We start from the raw sequence: 17215 nt of genomic DNA on the forward strand, positions 1-17215 counted from the left end.
CATGTCCACACTGCAATTCGTCTCTTTGAAATGTAGCTTGGACATTTTTCACCATTCCAAAATAACGTTTCAACGTTATTTTGGAATGGTGAAAAATGTCCATGTAAAGCTGTAAATAATTCAGTGGTATCTTGAAATGGTAGGATTTGTTCCCACTTATATTCTGCACACAATAACAAATTCCTATAAACTACACAATGTGTGTCTGCCAAGCATAGGCACAGGCTGTTATATTCTATTTTAATTTTTACTTAATTTAAAAACAATTACTTGAACAAATTGTGACAATGCCGCCATGACGTCTGACTGTCTGTTTGTCCTGAGTTAACGTCCCCATACCATAGAAGATGATAATTGGCAAAGGAGATTTTTTCTCGTTTTTTGCCATTTATTTTCGTTGTGAATTAATTATGACGCTATAGCAGAGATCTTGTATTTTTTCCAGTCAATATTAAATGATCGATACAATCTATATCGATATTGTGATTTTGATACACTTAGCAAAATTGTCGACTGTCTTTTTATTGTTTACAGACAATGTTGCCAGATATGGGGTTTTATTCCTATATTTGCGGATTTGGGGTGTCTGATAGGGATATTCTGTACAAATTTCTACGAAAAGAAACAAAGATGAGTAAACATTTATATTGTTGCAATTAGTTTACTTGCACTTATATGAAGTATAGTAAGTAATTTCTATGTTAGTAAAGCCTACAGGATCAGAAGAAGATATATTTGTGGAAATGGGGATATTTGGGTTGTTTTGGGGATTTTTTATCATGAGTTTTGGGGATTTTTAGACTAACTCATCTGGCAGACTGGCATCACTGTTTACAGATTGTCTTTGTTATTTGCGTCATTCGTAGACGCAGTGTACTGCGTGGTGTTCAGCATCTTGCGGACTGTTTTTGTGTGTTTGTTGAAATTATCGTCTCCTTGTGTACTACTACGGAAGTTTTGTAGTCTCCTAGTTTACAATTACACTGTAGAAAGCAAGATAAATGTTTCTTAACTTTACGTTAAAGATATTCTTATTTTACGGAAGTTGGGAAAGTGATTCGGTCTTACGCAAGCAATTCCAAATGGGGGAAGGTAAGATTTGATTTATATTTTGGTAATAGATTATAGTTTATACTTTTAGGAATATGGTATCATTTTACGGTAGACCTTAGTTAAACATCCCTCTTGTAAAATTTAGTTAATTTCTTTAGTCCATGCGCCTGGTTTAGCCTTTTTATGACCATGCTAGAGTTTCCAAGGGATGAGACTAGACCTACCGCTATGGAAATATTGGTGTTACAGTAATGTTTTTATCGTAAAATAAATGAATTTTAATTGTTTGAAAGTAACTAAGATGGGAATAGATCTGTTGGTAATTTTGTATTGTAAGTGGGGTAAGTGGTACTCATTATATAAAAAGTACTAAAAGGGAACAGAACCTAACAAACCCACCTAACTTATCCTAGTAGTATGACAGGTCACAAACCTCAGGTATTTACTGAAAACGGTAAAATTCTCCACATACCTTTACGAACAAGACGACGAAACTTGCGGGTCACGGGAGTCTTCCATGGGGGTAGACGACTTTTGGTAAATATACAGTTTCATCCATTATGGGGAAACTGGAATAAAAATATATTTGTTGTATCAGAAATAGTGTAGTTCCAACGAATTTAACGTTTATTTTGACCGCAAACCATCCGATTTAGAGATTTACTATGTAATTGGAGTTAAAACAACAAGTTGTTCTAGAATGCAGAAAGACCCTACTTCATCCCAACTATTATGGGGGACACCAGGTGGGAACCGGGGTTTTGGGTGGGGGGGGGGGTGTCAAATGATATTTGCAATAAATGAATACTCATCCTTCCACCACCCCTCCCCCTATACCCCTACCTATCCCTTACGGGGGGGGGGGCGCCCCCCCCTGCGACCCCCTCTTAAGGCCACAGTGATTTTCAGGGCACTACTGAACCTAATAAACCCACCTAACCTAGCCTAGGTTCCCTGTACCCCTACCTAGGCCTACCGGGGGGGGGGGGGCCTCCGCCCCCCCTGCGACCCCCCTTAAGGCCACAGTGAATTTCGGGACACTACCGAACCTAATACAACCACCTAACCTAGGGCCCTGTACCCCTACCTAGGCCCAGCCACTGCGAGGCCCCCCCCCCCTTACAGCCACTACCTAACACATCCATCAAACCAAATCCAAAGTGATGGTACTGCTGTATACATCGTCATACTATCACCATTATAATATACTCTATAAATTAATGAAGCTTACCTTAAACTGTTGGTTCATCAAGATGTGCTGCTGCTTTGAAGAAAACGTGAAGCCGTTGGGAAGGTTCCTTGACATGCAGGACAATTTTTATTTTGTAAAATTAAATTGTGTCTGGCACAAATCCACTAGGTTTTCAATATTCCACGAATAACTTACAACAAATTCATTGTAAGTTAGGAAACAGTCAGGACAAGAAGATGGAATTTCAACTTCTTGTGCAACATGAGATGACGTGCTTGCTATTGCCTCCATTTCTAAGAACGAAATGAAATGCATGGGAAAGATGTTGTATTGTCGCGCTGTGATTGGCCAAACATGTGACGTCATAGTGGATAGGCGCTGTGATTGGCCAAACGTGTAAGACTTTATAGTGGACTAGTTTGTCTGCGGATTATAGTGGTTATAGGGCTCATTTAAGCAAATACAAGACACAGTCAACAATAACAACAGACTTAGAAAAAATCTGGGAGGAAGACATGAGTAGCGTGAGTTTGATCGTCGATATATAAAGAACTAGGCATTTGCGACAGATAATATTTTACAGAAATACTACAAAAGACTTGCTTTACTCGGGAAATATATTATTATAATAGATTTCCCATAATGGATGAAACTGTAATAATACCCGACTTTTTCCCAAAAATGTACCTTTATAGGAAGTAATGGTATAACCACAACGATGTTTCTTTTTAGTTTTAGGTATGGTGGATTCGGCATTGCAATAAAACACGAGAATATCTTTCCTGTAAGATAGGGGGGAATGACACTTGGGGCACTGCAAGAGTTGAGGAATTACATTGTGTGATTTCAGGAAAATATCAACATTGGCAGAAGAATCACAAAAATCACCATGGAATTTAGCAAATGATTTTAGATACGGAATACTGCAGCCGTTACAAGTATCTATAATTTCCTCCATCGTAAAATACGAAAAAATAAATCACTCGAAATGGCGGACACCTGACTAGTTCAAAGGTTACAAAGGAAAAGGGCTACGTGGAAGAGGAAAGAACAGACCATTAAAAGAGACAAAGGAAGGGGGTAGGGAAATATCAGTTGTCAACCCCCTTGTGTAAACTTTGAATACGTATCGGTTCCTGATTGGTTAACAGAAAAATAAGGGAGTCTAGAGGGTAAACATAAATAAACTGGGTAGGGAAACTAGTCCAGGGAAAGTATTTATGTGAAACTGAGGAGTGAAAAGGAAATAAAAACAATATAGGAAGGTAAATTGAAATGAATGATAAATAATATTGAAAGGAAATATAAAATGTGATGGTTTTACCATGAATGAACTGAATAGGGAAACTAGTCCAGAGGAAGAATTTATGTGAAACCGGGTAGTGAAAAGGAAATAACAAAAGAAATAAACCCAATTTAGGAAGATAAAATAGAATGAATGATAAATAATATTGAATGGGAATATAAAATGAGATGATATTAAGAGGAATAGGATAATAAAACGATTAATAAAATGGGAAACAGATTCTGCGCAGGGGGAGGGGTCTCTGCGCAGGGCGAAAATGGCATGCAGGAACGAACGAACGTACGGGTGCTAATGTACATCGGACTTTGGCAGCACTGGTTACTGTATTTTTTCATAACACAATCTTTGCAACGGCGCCTCCAAAGTTTATCCAGATATACTGTTTTGTATTTTCCTCCGATTATTATAATTTCAAGAAGGTAATGTATAGAGAAGAAAAGGCTTGTTTTACGTTTATATATCGATTCCCCAGTATGTTTTCCCCACCCAAAATCCCGAGTTCCCACTGGGGGTCCCCCATTATCGGAGGTTATAAATGTATATATATTTCGGAAACTATTCATTTGCGACGGGAACGAGTGTCATTTTCGAAGGGAGCGTAATTTTTTCTATAAGAATAAGTAGCTGTTTTCCTGGGTTACATTGCCCTGTAATACACTGCAATGAAACCGACCTGTTTGATTCCGGTTGAAATGGAGGTCAAATTTGGTGTTAAATCACGTTATTTACTATAGGAAATCATATATTTTCTGTTCGAAATCACACCCTGTAATACAATACAAATTTACCGAGATTTTTATGATTCTTCAGCCAATGTTGATTATTTCCTTAAATCACACAACGTAATTCCTCAGCGTTTACAGTGCCCCGAGTACTGTTCTCTTTTATCTTATAAGAAAGACATTCACGTGTTTTATTGTAATTCTGAATCCATCATACCTAAAACTAAGAAGAAACGTCGTTGTGGTTATACCATTACTTCCTATAAAGGTACATTTTTTTGGGAAAAGTCGTCTACGAGTTAATCCGTCAGTCTCACCCTCCCGTGACCCACAAGTTTCGTTGTTTCCTTCATAAAAGTAAGTCATTCCTCAATAGTCATTATATGTGTTTTGTGATCGGGGTACAATAATACCAAAATCACCATGGAATTTAGCCACTGCTTTTAGGTACGGAATACTGCAGCCGTTACAAGTTTCTATAACTTCCTCCATCGAAAAATGCGACAAAATAAATCTCACTTGAAATGATGCACACCTTACTGGGTCAAAGGTTACAACGCAAAAGGGATTGGAGGAAAGGGCATGAACAGACGACTCAAAGAGATAAAGGAAGGGGGGGGGGGGGTGGTAGGGAAATATCTGTAGGCAACCCCCTTGTGTAAACTTTGAATAGGCATCGGTTGGTGATTGGTTAAGGGAAAAACAAAGGAGACTAGTGGGTAAACATGAATGAACTAAATTGGGAAACTAGTCCAGAGAAAGCATTTATGTGAAACAGAGGAGTGAAAAGGAAATAACAAAAGAAAAGAAATAAAAACAATATAGAAAGATGAAATGGAATGAAGGATAAATAATACTGAATGGGAATATAAAATGAGGTGATTTTACCATGAATGAACTGGATAGGGAAACTAGTCCAGAGCAAGTATTTATGTGAAACCGGGGAGAGAAAAGGAAATAACCAAAGAAATAAACCCAATATAGGAAGATAAAATGGAATGTATGATAAATAATATTGAATGGGAATATAAAATGAGATGATAATACGATAATAAAAAGAGTAATGGGGGGGGGGGAAGCTTCTGCGCAGGGGGAGTGATATTTGCGCAGACCGAAAACTGGTATGCACGAACGAACGTACAAATCAGACGTTGGCAGCACTGGTTATCGTATTTTTTCATGAAATAATCTTTGCAACGGCTCCTCCAAAGTTTACCCAGTTACAGTATACTGTTTTGTATTTTCCTCCGGTTATAATACATACAAGTAGGTAATGTATAGAGAAGAAAAGGCTTGTTTTACGTTTATATATCGATTCCCCAGTATGTTTTCCCCACCCAAAACCCCGAGTTCCCACTGGGGTCCCCCATTATTGGAGGATATAGATGTATATATATTTCTGAAACTATTCATTTGCGATGGGAACGAGTGTCATTTTCGAAGAGAGCGTAATTTTTTCAATAAGAAAAAGTAGTTGTTTTCCTAGGTTACATTGCCCTGTAATACACTACAATGAAACCAATAAAGGGTAAAGGTATATATATATATATATATATATATATATATATATATATATATATATATATATATATATATATATATATATATATATATATATATATATATATATATATATATATATATATATATATATATTATATATATTATATATATATATATATATATATATATATATATATATATATATATATATATATATATATATATATATATATATATATATATATATATATATATATATATATATATATATATATATATATATATATATATATATATATATATATATATATATATATATATATATATATATATATATATATATATATATATATATATATATATATATATATATATATATATATATATATGTTAAACATTGCTAATGTTAGCAAAGAGAGCCAGTTGCGGAACAATCATTATATTTAGCGTTGCTAATGTTAGCTGAATATTGCTAATGTTAGCGTGTGCAGCTCGGCAATCAACATTACCGCTTGCCAGTACATACGTAGCTTCCTAGGTTATATACGACTACAGTGATATATCCCAGAGAATTTACCGAAGGTATCCAGAATTCTAACTCCTGGAGCGAGTATCCCTCAAAAATTTCACAAAGAGATATCACGTAAGGACGTATCTTGACACATCTCGCACCTATTTACAACCCAAATAGCGTTTTCACTTCGAGAGGGAAAAAGTGGCCAGAAAAATAGGAGAGTCGTTAAAGAGGTAAACACTCGATTCTCCTAATGTACTGTAAATAGTTCGCCCAATCGCCACCGCGAGGCGCCACCAAACCATTCTTTCGTTAGTAGCTTCGGTGACCGGTGTTTTTCCCGAGTTATCTCGCTATTTTGAAAGCTTTTTTCATCGTTGTGATGGATTCCCCTGCTTCATCAGCATCTGGAAATTTAAGTAATATCTTTGAATTGTGTAAATGTAAGCTCTTGCCAGTTTTGCTTTTTGATTGAGATCGTGATTAACGTAACGAGCTGTTGCCAGCCGGATGGCATCATATACGCGATCGATCTTTTGTTCATTTAGTTAGCAAGAACGATATTCCCGGCATTAATCGCTTTAATAACTTTAGCTATTTCGTTTTTTGGCTAGGGATTTTTATATTATGTCATTGTTGTTGTGGATTTGGACATTATGATCAAGCCTCACGAGTGCTAGGCTTCCTAGCCTAGGCACCTACACACTTCATGCATGATATAACTTTCCTGGTAAAGTTTTATTGAAGCTCAGGCAATATTTTATACAATTAAGATATTACTGTTTAATTTTTCCTCTTCCATACTAGTATACTAGAGTTTCGATGAATGTTTCTCTATGCTCTTTGGCTTAATAGTTTAAGGGCTTTAGTATACTTGATATATGTCCCTTACTGCTCTTGTATTGTCTTTTAAGGGGAGGTTGATATCTCCTATACCTTTTAAGTCAATACTATCTCTACGAGATTTAAGAGTAATTCCCTTTCCCTCTGATTAGCCTAGGCTATCCTCAGTTAACTTTGCTGTTACCTATGTTCGGGCAAAATTTGCTGGGGCGTTTCGTTTCTCTCTCCTTTCCTCGGACGGGCATAGCTGATTCTTTGCCAACCCTCGGGCTTGGAGTTGAGGACGGGACATCAGAGTAAGTCTGTGTTAGGCATCTAGCTACCTTGGGAAATGACTTCCCAGTTAGTCTAGTTGCTGTTCAAGAGGCTAGTCCTCCCTAGGCCACTTTGAGGTGGTTATTGTTTTACAATTTCCCCTTTTCCTGGTCTAGCAGACAGTCCGGTACTAGGGATTTCTAACCGGAAGATAGGTTTCTTCCTTGGTTAAGATCCCTAGTACGAGATTCTGTTCTCTATGAGTTGCGTCCTATGGGCATTCTCTTTTGCCTAACCCAATCTGGAGAAATGATTTCCCCTACTTGAGGTTACTTTTGAGATCAGAATCATTCAGTTTAGGTAACGCCTTAGGGTATTACCTTACTTATGGACTTTTACCCCCCTTCCCCGCTATCTCTTTTGTGTTGGATGAACCTTCACCCTTATGGCCGTGGGCCTACATATGTCCCTATGGGTGTCTGTAGAACTAGCCTGAGTTTTCCTGTCGGCTGCCGGCAGGTAACTTCATATCTTTGAGTGTGCCATCGAGTCCTCCCTTGGACTGCCTTCCATATACCTTATGATGGGATATGGTTGAGTGGAAGGCCGAAATTAATTCCCTCTTCCACTGGCACACTCTTTCAGGATGTTGGCCGGCATAGCTGATTTTTTTGCCGTCCTCTACCCTTAGTTCTGCCGGTGTCTATATGGATGGTTAGGCCGGCAGTTCGCTGCCACCTCTCGCCTTGGACATCGCTGATCGATGTGCCGACGGCAAGAATTCTATGACCGGCTGCCGGCAACTGTGTTGCTTGCCGGCAGCCGGCCTGTGCCTTCCATCCATCATAATTTAAGACAGTATTTGAGCCCAGACAGGCCGGCAGGTGCCGGCCTGCCTGGCAGGTGTCGGCTAGCCCGGCGAGTGCCGACCGGGCCGGCAGTGTCGGCGGGGCCGGCGGTGCCGGCAATACTGACGTCATACTGCCGCCAGCTACTGCTGTGCCATGGAAAACCTTTTTTCCAACTTACATGTGGTTCTTGGGCAGCCATTTGTGAGACCATCATTTAGGAGAAATGATTCTCTCTTTTATTAATGGTTGATTTCCATTAGATTTATCCACCATATTGAGCATAATGGAAGACGTGTCAAGAAGACACCATATATATCTTGGATATTTTCTTCCAGTAATCAATTCTTATGAATTTCCTAGTTCAATATGGGAGGTCATAGCAAGTGGCTGGACAGGAGACACATGTAGGTGTCTTTCCTACCTATAGCTTACCCTATCCAAGCTAAGTATAATACTTAATTTAAGTCGAAATCTGAAGATTTCACAGAAAACTCATTTGTTTTTCTTTTCTTTACAGGAGGAGCATCCCGAGTGCGGGAACAACTTTTGTAGAGTCCGTAGCAAGAGCTTCTACGGACATGGAGTGTGCAGGGCTCACGCTTGCTGCTCTATCACCAAAGGGGTTCTCAAGTATTGGGACCTGCAGGTATGTGCCATTTGTGAGAATTTGGAAAAGGAGGCGTTTGATGACTAAAAGACTCTAGAGTCTAGGGATGCAGCTAGGGATACGCTGCGTAAATGGGTCAGGGGCTTTCAAAAGAATGCTTCGGGCTCATACCTTCCTAATGCTGGGATGAGGGACTGTCTCTTCCCCAGAGCTCATGATGACGCTATTATTCCCCAGACGAAACCTGAGATCCCCTTGGTTCAACTTCAGGCTCAGCAGACCAAGGAACCTGACGTTGCGGATACATTGGAGGGTATCCATTTGGACGACAACATGTCTGTCGTCTCCGGGGAGACGGAGAAGAATCTCCTCGTAGAAGAGTTGGATCAGGAGGCAGTTGCCCCCCCTGAAGAGAGTGTTGATAATGCCGAAGTAGCTTCGGTTTCTTCAGCTGTAGTGGCCGAACCGGCACCATCAACTTCCTCTCAGCCACCTCAGCTCGATTCGATCACGAGCACTCTTCACTCCTTGATCTCCATGGTGCAGAACCTACAGAAGAGGTCGTCCGAGAAGGAAGCCACCTTTCGGATGGAGATTGAGCAATTGGTATCTTCACGTTTAACCCCGAAGTAGCTGAACGTTAAGGACCTTCCCGTTTTCTCTGACGTTAACCCTTGGAGGTACGCAGAGCATATGCCTATGTCAGCAGGCAAAATTTTCCTCTCGGAGAAACTGGGCACTGTGCCAGTGGAGGAAATAGAGTTCTGGCCCAGTAGAGGGGCCTATCCGGATTGTTACGTCCGTCTCAGAAATGAACCGGCATCAAAAGAAGAGACGGAGCCCAAGGAGACAATTGTCCTTGAGCTTGCTAAGGCACAAGCCTTATTTTCTAAGACGTTGAAAGAGAGGGCTTTCACTAGTTCAAAGGTGCCGGCTCTTAGTAAAAAACATCCATCGTTTGTTGCTGACCCCCAACGTGCTTTTCCCTTTATGGATAAAGGGTTCAAAGCAGCTTTGAAGGCCGTGGAGGCAGGGAAGCCTTGCCCCACATTAGAAGAAAGCAAGCCTTTCTCCCTTGCTTTTCCATCAGATGACAAGGACTGGAAGGATGTTCATGTCACCTTCACAGTCGGGAAGCTGGAGGCTGATATCGCTGGACGTCAGTTTAACGAAGACCTCCCAAAGCTGACAGATTTTCTCTTGAGACTAAGGAACGCCTGGCTGCTTCCATGTCTCTACAAACAGGGCTAGAGATGATGGCTAGCATTCCTGATACCCCGGATATGTACATGGTCTTTGCCAAGGCTCACTTGGCTACGGCAACAAAGGACCTGTACAACTTCATCAAGGCCAGAAGGGCCTGTAGGGAGTTCGTGTTTGCTTCCGCTTCCATTAAACACGAACCTAGGAAGCTGATAGCTTCCAACATCTGGGGAAAAGACTTCTTCCCAAATGAAGTGGTCAAGGAGGTTGTAGACAAAGCCGCCTCGGAGAATAGAAATCTCCTTTCCAAGTGGGGCTTATCTTCAAAAAGGAAATCATCTGCTGAGACGAGGGTCCCGAGCCAAAGAATAAGTCTAAACGACCTCGCTTGCCCTCTCGGCCATAGCAGCAACAGCTTCCCATGGCCACGGTGCCCCAGACGGTGGCACAACCCACCACCACCTTTCAACTGGTGCCCCAAACTCAGGCATCTCAGTCGCCAGTGTTCACCCCAGTTTTCGAAAGGCAGGCAACTTCTTTCAAGCCAAAGTCTCGAGGTTCCTTTCGGGGTTCCTCTAGGCGCCCCTTCAGAGGCAGGGGCAACAGAGGTGGTCGTGGCCAAGGAGGTAAATCCTCCAGTCAGCACTCTTAAGTGAGATGCTGCCGGTAGGAGGGAGACTTCTCCATTTTCAGGATCGGTGGACCTTCGATCCTTGGGCCCACAGCCTGATCAAGAAAGGACTGGGGTGGGGTTGGAACTCAACTCCACCAAGCTTTCCTCAATTCTTCCAACCATCAACCCCAGTTCTGGAAGAATATGGTCAAGAATTACTGGACAAGAGAGTCATAAGGAAAGCAAAGTCCATCAAATTTCAAGGAAGGCTATTCTGTGTTCCGAAGAAGGATTCGGAAAAGCTCAGAGTCATTCTGGACTTATCACCACTCAAGTTCATTGTGAACTACAAGTTCAGAATGCTGACGCTTCAGCACATAAGGACCCTTCTGCCCAAACGGGCATACACAGTCTCCATAGACATGACGGATGCTTACTGGCATGTGCCAATCAACCGTCAAGTTTCCCCCTACCTAGGGTTCAAGCTCCAGAAAAGAAAATACGTTTTCAGAGCCATGCCCTTCGGTCTGAACATGGCTCCAAGAATATTCACAAAGCTTGCGAACGCAGTCATTCGACAACTACGTCTCAAAGGTGTCCAGGTGATGGCCTACCTGGACGATTGGCTGGTGTGGGCAGCATCCAAAGAAGAATGCATGCAAGCTTCCAGAAAAGTGATTCAATTCCTAGAAAACCTAGGGTCAAGATCAACCTGAAAAAGTCTCGGCTTTCTCCTGCTCAAAGGTTCCAGTGGCTGGGAGTTCACTGGGACCTACAGTCACATTGCCTCTCTATGCCAGCAGCAAAGAGGAAGGAGATAGCAAGGTCTGTCAAAAGTCTTCTTCAATCTCGAAGAATATCAAGAAGACAACAGGAGAGAGTGTTGGGGTCTCTCCAGTTTGCCTCTTTGACGGACCCACTTTTGAGAGCACAGTTAAAAGATGCATCAGGAGTCTGGAGAAAATACGCTTACAACGATCGAAGAGATCTACGAAGACCATTCCCAAATCGTCTGCGATCCATTCTCAAGCCATGGTCGGAAGCAAAGAACCTAAGAAGAAAGGTACCCTTGCAACCACCTCCACCAGCAGTCACCGTTCACACGGATGCCTCAAAGGAAGGTTGGGGAGGTCACACTCATCGTCGGAAAGTGCAGGGAATCTGGTCTCCCCTCTTCAAGTCCTTCCACATAAACTTTCTGGAAGCCATGGCCGTTTTTCTATCTCTGAAGAAACTGAGACTTCGCTGCTCAATCCACATTTGCCTGGTTTTAGACAGCGAAGTGATAATGAGATGCATAAATCGACAGGGCTCGAGATCGCCTCAATTAAATCAAGTGATGTTCGCCATCTTTCATCTATCCAAGAAGATGAGGTGGCACTTGTCAGCAGTCCACCTCCAAGGATTCCGCAATGTGACAGCGGATGCTCTATCCAGGATCAACCCGATAGAGTCCGAATGGTCCCTAGACACAGGATCATTCTCCTTCATATTGAACAAAGTCCCAGGACTGCAAGTAAATCTCTTCGCAACGAGCGACAACAAGAAACTATCCCGGTATGTTGCCCTGTACGAGGATCCTCTAGCGGAAGCAACGGACGCGATGTCCGTGGATTGGAACAGATGGTCCAGGATTTACCTGTTCCCACCAACCAACCTATTGTTGAAAGCCCTCGACAAATCGAGATCCTTTCGGGGGAGGGCAGCGATAGTGGCCCACAAGTGGCCAGGCAGTGTCTGGTTCCCTCTGATAACAGAACTACGCCTGAAGCTGATCCCGTTACCGGAACCAGTTCTAACTCAGCAAGTGCAGAAATCGACTGTCTACGTAACGCAGAACCTTCATCTCATGATTTTCTCACCCTATCGGTTAAGAAAAGGTTCAGGATTTCTGCAGACAGTATTAACTTCTTAGAAGAATATAAGTCAAAGTCAACAAGAAGACAATATGAGTCTTCCTGGAAGAAATGGGTAGCCTTTGTTAAGGCGAAGAAACCGCAAGAGGTTTCTACGGACTTCTGTTTGTCCTTCTTCATCCATCTTCACGGACAAGGATTAGCGGCTATTACAATTACTACTTGTAAATCTGCATTGGCTAGGCCGATTCTATACGCCTTCCAGGTGGACTTATCCAATGAAATCTTCAACAAGATTCCAAAAGCCTGCGCCAATCTTCGACCTGCAGCCCCTCCAAAGCCCATTTCATGGTCCTTGGATAAGGTTCTTCATCTGGCTTCAACTTTGAACAATGAAGATTGTTTGCTGAAAGACTTGACTCAGAAGGTGATATTTCTATTTGCACTAGCCTCAGGAGCCAGAGTTGGTGAAATAGTGGTCCTCTCGAGGGATGATGGCCACATTCAGTTTACAACGAATGGAGATTTGAATCTTTTTCCGGATCCGACGTTTCTCGCCAAGAACGAGCTGCCCACTAAGAGATGGGGTCCCTGGAGAATCTGCCCTCTGAAGGAAGAAGCATCCCTCTGCCCAGTGGAATGCCTAAAGGTCTATCTTCGTAGAACTTCAGACTTTAAGGGAGGTCAGTTTTTCAGGGGAGAGACTTTTGGTTCGACGTTATTCTTGAAACAGAAAAGGGCGAAAATCACCTACTTTATTCGCAGAGTGGATCCTGACAGTACACCCGCAGGTCACGATCCGAGAAAAGTTGCCTCCTCTCTAAACTTCTTTCAGACTATGTTGTTTGAAAACCTGCGTGCCTATACTGGGTGGAAGTCTTCCAGGGTATTCTTTAAGCACTACGCGAAGCAATTACAGGAAATCAAGTTTCATGTGGTAGCTGCAGGTAGTGTAATAAAACCTGCTGCTTGATTACTGCGAAGGACAGTGCACTAATAGGGACTTTTAGTGAAGGGTGTACATGATAGACTTAGGTATATCATGATAAGTATTGTGTTGTTAAAGACACTATGAACTATTTTATCTAACTAGGTGACCTCAAGCATAATAATTTGACACAAGTGCCAGCATTTTATATGCTAGTGTTCCTGGTAATAACATTATGCAGTGAAATACTTTATTTCCTTGAGTGGCTTTTGTTTCTCTTTCAGATGAAACTTATTTATATTGTTATTACTGTTATGCTTTTTATGCAATATGTTTAGCATAAATATATTAATTTCAATCATGATGTCTGTGTTTCTTGTAAATAAACAATGGAAGGAATCTTTGCGTCTCTTTCGCCTCAAAATTTTATAGATCATGTATATCAGAGCATCCTTGATCCTCTTAGGACTTTGTAAGACTAATGTCTTCTTTACCATGCAAACAGGTAAGTTTGGTTGTACTATGTCTATATTACTGTTTTATGATTCCTACATGAACATAAACCTATCTGTCTAGATCCGGACCTGGGAGGTACAGTATTCTATTCATTACCTATTGTACAAACTATGCTTTACGTATATAAGGACACGATATACTTCTGCTTACTAATTGTTCTTTGAACTCACAATTTTCGGGTTTTTTCCTAGAGTCTATATAGACTTTTCCCTGTAGGGGGCAGGAAGAGCTGGCATATTGTATGCTCAGTTGATTGATGTATTACGGTAACATCAAGTGTCTTTGGGCTTATTGACCAGATAGGAAATAGTTAATTCGAGATAATGGCAATAATTATAAATCCACAGATACATTAATGCTCTGGTAAACTTCCATCAGCACGACATGGCCTAAGCCCAAAAAACGGATTTTGAGCGAAGTGAAAAATCTATTTTTGGGTGAAAGAGCCATGTCATCCTGATGGCCCCACTCTCCTTTAGTAAAAGGATATGAATCCCTCCCTTAGGTACTGTATCTGCACACCTACAAAGCTACAAAGAATGGCTTGGTGGCGCCTCGCGGTGGCGATTGGGCGAACTATTTACAGTACATTAGGAGAATCGAGTGTTTACCTCTTTAACGACTCTCCTATTTTTCTTGCCACTTTTTCCCCCTCGAAGTGAAAACGCTATTTTGGGTGTAAATAGCTGCGAGATGTGTCAAGATACGTCCTTACGCGATATCCCTTTGTGAAATTTTTAAGGGATACTCGCTCCAGGAGTTAGAATTCTGGATACCTTCGGTAAATTCTCTGGGATATATCGCTGTAGTCACATATAACCTAGGAAGCTACTTATGAAGGAACTTCCATCAGCACGACATGGCTCTTTCGCCCAAAAATGGATTTTTCACTTCGCTCAAAATCCGTTTTCTGTTCGAAATGATACCCTGTAGTAATGTAAAACTTTACCAAAGAAGGACCCAGCATTATAGGTCAGGTTAGGTGAGGGAAACTTTTGGTAAGTACTATTCCCCTTATTTCCCCAGGCCTCAATTATATGAACTCCCGTTACAATAAAAAACGGGTTTACTGAGTTTACGTTCTTATTAACACGAATTGAAGCCTTAGGTTAGGCAAGATCAGGTTGGTTAGGCTGTTATTTGGGTTGAGTATAGAGAGTACCGATAGCCCATTCTTCAGTGGCTATTTTTTACTTCTTTTAACCTATAGCTGAGATTGTAGACAGTGCAAGTTGGGGTTAATATTGTGTCTTCATTTTCATGAAACGATTCATGATTCATTCAACCTAAGAAATTATGAAATTCCAGTAATTGTAAGTCAGAAATGCCTACAGTGCAATTTATAATGAACGGAAGAGTGGAGATTTTACTTTTGATAAAATGTATAGTCTTTCACAAGATAAAAAGTCACACGTTTGGTATTGTTTACTGTAATTAAAGATTTTTTTTTTCTTTACGTACAAGGCTCCACTTAAATGTATTATGCCACAGAATTAGGATGTCACAGATCACAATGCCCTTAACCAGTCATGGGTGGCTGTGTGCAACGGGTCACCTTACCCATAATAACCTTTTACATGAGGCTATGTGCAACAGGGAGCTTTATCCTCCTTAAGGTGTCTTAGGTGTGTATATCCTCCCCAACCTATGAAAGGGCTTCATAAATCATATTTTGCAATGACTCTAACTCATTAAAAGTGGGTAATGTACAGAACAGTTTTCTAGAAGTTTTATTCCATCTGGTAGCAGATTGTGGAATAATCTTTATCTGCCAGTTGAGTTGGTAGACCTTCAGAAGCTTAAATTTTCAATATTAAACTTACCCGATAATCATGTAGCTGTCAACTCCGTTGCCCGACAGAATTCTACGGAAGGGATACGCCAGCGATCGCTATACAAGAGGGGGGTGTACTCACAAGCGCCACCTGTGGCCAGGTACTGCAGTACTTCTTGTTGACACCACTTCAATTTTTCCTCTGTCGTGCTTCCGGCAAGACGTTCATGGATACGCTTATAATTTTGGAGTCTTGTTCACGGTTTTTGGTGAAGTATTGCTCTAAGATTTCAGCTTTCGCTATTCAGGAAGTTTTATTATTAGCTTAGCTAGCTTTTGGAATTAATTTGATTAATTATGGTGACGAAGAGAGTATGAACTCTCTCTCACCTTTAAATGGCCGACCCTTCCCTTAGACGGAAGTGTTGGTGTCTAAGAGAGTATAGACTCTCTTTCTTAATTTTGCTTAACAAAAGTTATAGATTTATTTTATATCTCTCCGCCTTTTATAGGCCTCTTCGATTAACTTCCTTTTTTATAAAATTATTAAAATTAATTTTATATTTGTTTATATTCGACCTTTCCTAATAGTAGGCGGTCTTTTCTTGTACCGAAGTTAATTAACATTGAGCCCGTCATTTCGGTTTTACCTGTTAACATATTATGCTATTTTAATGTTTTTGAAAGAATTTCTTTGATAGTCTCGTACTGTTTCAAAGTTGAACTAACGTTTTGTTTTGTCTCTGCAGTTGTTGACGTTCAGAACGTTCAACTTGCGCTCTATCGTTACGATAGAGAGAGAATTTTCACGGTGTCACGTTGCAGTAAGAGTAAACCGTTTATAACGTTTTGTTCATTCTTTCTTAGCTTAATGGTTTTAATTCTAATAAAGGAACTTTTTATTTGGGAAATCTTTCAGTTTTTTTCCTTTAACAATAATATGTTTTAACGAGTATATATGATTGGGCTCTTCTCTCAGGTTCTAAGTCAAGAGAGAGAGAGAGAGAGAGATAGAGACGGAGGGAGAGAGAGCTGGATAAACGTTTCGTTCAAGCGAGTAACGTTGTTATCGTTTTTGCTCTTCTCCCTAGTCTCTTTAGGGGAAGAAGGTAAACGTTTCTAGAGTTTATTCTTGTTCTCAAGCTTTATGCGGTGAGAGATTTTAAACGTAGTTTATTTGATCTAGTGTTTAGTCTCTTTCCAGCCACTGAATTATTTATCTTTCATTAGATTTTTCTGTTACATTGTAATTCTGTTTTCGCAATTACTAACTTTTAAAGAAGGATAGAATTGCGTGTTTCAGGTACAAACCACTTAAAGTTTCGAGTTCAGTGAAATAAGTGCAAACAGAAATTCAAAAGTGATAAGTGATTAGCGCAAAGTGTGTCAGTGTTGTGCGTGAGGGTACTTCTTGCGTGCCAGTCGTCCTCCCAGTCCGGGACCTCTTGCAAGCTCCCAAGCCCAGGGGAGAAGCAATAT

At 40.8% G+C, this 17215-nt stretch overlaps 1 long non-coding RNA gene across 1 annotated transcript in view; it reads left to right on the forward strand.

Moving 5' to 3' along the window:
• Window positions 1-930: 930 nt before the first annotated feature.
• Window positions 931-17215, forward strand: part of LOC137617223 (uncharacterized) — a 148066-nt gene continuing 131781 nt past the window's right edge. Inside the window, exon 1 of the long non-coding RNA XR_011039592.1 lies at window positions 931-1092. This is a non-coding gene — a long non-coding RNA (uncharacterized lncRNA). The remainder of the gene's footprint in view (window positions 1093-17215) is intronic.

This window comes from Palaemon carinicauda, chromosome 23 (genome assembly GCF_036898095.1).
Source record: "Palaemon carinicauda isolate YSFRI2023 chromosome 23, ASM3689809v2, whole genome shotgun sequence".
Taxonomy (NCBI): Eukaryota; Metazoa; Arthropoda; class Malacostraca; order Decapoda; family Palaemonidae; genus Palaemon; species Palaemon carinicauda.